Genomic DNA, 3,328 nt, shown 5'->3' with positions numbered 1-3,328 from the left:
TGAGTTAGGTTGAGAAGATATGATCTATATATAATAGATATATTATTATATTTGATGTGCATAATGTTTATATGGGATCTTTTGTTAAGGGTGAGAGAATAAAAAACAAGACTGAAACTTATATTCCAAAACCATAGAATATGATCATACATTATTCTAGGATTAGATGAAAAGCACATCTTTTTAAAAGGAACAAATGAATGGGAAGTGTTTTAATAAAGAGAAGAAAAAAAATGTGGTTAGAGGAGTGAGGTCGAGAATATAACTAATGGAATGACATAGAGGGTTGGAAATATTTATATATGCAAACACATAATGGGTTCTTAAAAATGCCTCTTGAGTGAAAACGTATTTGGTTATAGCTATAGAAAAGGGATGATCTCATGGAATCATGAGAGTCACGTGAGACACATAAGTTTGATCCACTCTTATAGGTATTCCTAGGTATAAGAGGGTTGTGTTGAACCATGAGAGGTGAGTGAAGTTCCCAATTTAGAGTAATCATGGCTACCTAAGTAATATATTGAGAGGTAGTGGATTTAAAAGGAAAAGTGGTAGCTCTAGAAAAACAAGTAGTAACCAATGAGGCACATTTCAAATTAGGGTGAGAGGAAATGTAATTTATCACTCCAAGAATTTAATGGGTTGGCATGGGCATAATTAAGGGGATTTATTGAGCTAAATGAACATTTGAAGGTCATTCCAAAATGATATGTGTATAATGTTGGCTAGCATAGAAATTAATATGCATCCACATGTCCCCTTCACGGTGTGGAACCCACCTTCGTGTTTTGGCGCCATTTAGGGTTCCTCTTGCCTTGACTACTCGACATTGTTTCACTCCCCATTCATTTCTTTTCAAGCCTGAAACGTGTGAATTCTGCTCCGTCAATAGTTGTGTGTGAGGTGTTCATTGATGGTGAGGTGAAACTCTATTTATCTCTTGTTATGGCATCTTGTTCAGTTGTTTCATTGTGTTGTTTGGCTGCTGTGGTGTTTTGTTTGGCTGCAGAGGTGGGGTGTGGGCGCAGTAAAGGGTTTTGGCTCTTGGGTGGAATCACGTTGCTGCAGAGTTGTATGGCATTGACTGTGATTCAGAATTGGAGGGATCTTTCTTCGATTTCTCTCGCTCACTCGACCTTATTTAACTCGACATTGGACACGATATTCGGCTCGTTGTAGCAGGCGTTTAGATCTTGGCATCATCGTTCTGTGGTAGGATTATTCGTCCTACCAGCCATATCTGCAATTGTGTTTGTCAACACATCAATTTTCTTGGTATTCACACCATCTGTCCTCTATTGGTTGTTCTCTGGCTTTTGTGCCTTCTTTGAATGTATGGTTTTTCTGTTGGTTATTATCTGGCTTTTTTTTCCCTTCTACGAATGTATGGTTTTTTTGTGGGTTCAATTGGTGGCTTCTATGGCTTAGGTTGAAAGAAAATTGAGGTCTTTTCACTAGTTAAAGGGTTTTAAAGAAAATATGGAATTTCGGGTTATAATGTGGATTTTGTGGTTTATTTGTTGGATTTTGTGCCTTCTGTGGATGTAGGGTTTTTCTATGGCTTCAATTGGTGGTTTCTATGGCTTAATTGGTGGCTTTTATGGATTATGTTGAAAAACAAATTGGGGTTTTTGCACTGGTTAAAGGATTTTAAAGAAAATATGGAATTTGAGGTTATATTGTGGGTTCTATGGGTTATTTGGTGACTTTTGTGTTTTCTATGGATGTAAGGTTTTTCTATGGCTTCAATTGGTGGCTTGTGTGGCTTAGGTTGAAAAACAAATTGGGTTTTTTGAAGTTGTTAAGGAGTTTTAAAGAAAATATGGAATTTGGGGTTATAATGTGGGTTCTGTGGGTTATGTAGTGGCTTTTGTGCCTTTTGTGGATGTATTGTTTATCTGTGGCTTCAATTGGTGGATTTTGTGGCTTAATTGGTGGCCTCTATGGCTTCGGTTGAAAAAACAATTGGGGTTATTTCACTGGTTAAAGGGTTTTAAAGAAAATATAGAATTTGGGGTTATAATGTGGGTTATGTGTGTTATTTGGTGGCTTTTGTGCCTTTGGTGGATGTATGGTTTTTCTGTGGCTTCAATTGGTATCTTATGTGGCTTAATTGGCAACTTCTGTGGCTTAGGTTGAAAACAAAACTGGGGTTTTTGCACTGGTTAAAGGGTTTTAAAGAAAATATGGAATTTGGGGTTATATTATGGGTTTTGTGGGTTAATCGGTGGCTTCAATTTGTCCTTGAATTAAATTTGGAATTAAATTGAAATTCTATTCTCATAGTAACTTGTAACAGCTAACTAAGTTAATTTGACTTAGTTGGCTCAGTAAATTCGAGTTGGAAGTCTAACTAGAGTTATGTAGAGTGATTCCTAAATCTTAGGGGTCCAAGTCGAGTTCTTTTGAGTTGTAATTAAGTAACTCAGTCTAGCCGAGTTAAAGTCAGTTAAGCTAGTTCAAACAGTTGGAGGAACTTGTAGGAGGTCTAGTAGTGGGGACAAGCACCATTGAAACTTCACTGCTCCACCAGTTAACTGAAGATTCACTCATAAATAACTCATGCATGTTAGTTCTAAGGAAGATGTAGTTGAGATTAGAGTTTAGGGACAACGTACTGTCAGTTGTATAATTTTCTGAGTTGTACATATGGTGCATGCAATTAGTTGAGGGCCTATGGCTGGATTGCGTAGTTATGGAGAGAGACTTTCCAATTAAATATGGGCTAATTATCTCAATAATTGTGCAAGGAACTAGGGGCTTGACAGGCAACAAAATTGGCTAAGTGTTGGCTTGAGCTCATTTTTGAAGATGAGAGATAGATCGTACTTGTGTAGAAATTGTTTGAGTTGAACAAGCATCATATTTTCTTCTCATATATTCTAGCTAATGCAATATAGATATTTGGGGTTTTGAGCAATTTCTTTCCCCAGAAAAATATTGTGTTATGTGCCATTGAAATTCTTCCTATTCTACTTAGTGTTTTCATCGATCAATTTTTGTTTCCGCTGATGAGTAGAGTAGATTCATGTCTTATGTTTTAGCATATCACATAAGCTGTTGAATCTACAAGTAAAAGTCTACAATAATTATTAGCCCAGATATCAAAATTTAGTAAGGTAGTAGTCAAGGGAAAGATATTGATGGAAAGAATATGTTGGTAAGCTAAGAATGTGAATATGGCTAGAAACATTGAAGAAAATACTTCCTGAAGGTTACATGATTACCACAAGAATAGGATGATTTTTGACAAGACCATGACTAGTGAAGCATGGGTTTGACTTGGGCACAATGGATAGTGTAGAATTGGAAACGACTAAAATAA

The sequence above is a fragment of the Pinus tabuliformis genome, chromosome 8 (genome assembly GCF_031772625.1).
Source record: "Pinus tabuliformis cultivar Carrire ecotype Pingquan chromosome 8, CPIR1, whole genome shotgun sequence".
NCBI classification, from domain to species: Eukaryota; Viridiplantae; Streptophyta; class Pinopsida; order Pinales; family Pinaceae; genus Pinus; species Pinus tabuliformis.
This window is presented reverse-complemented; position numbering follows the sequence as displayed.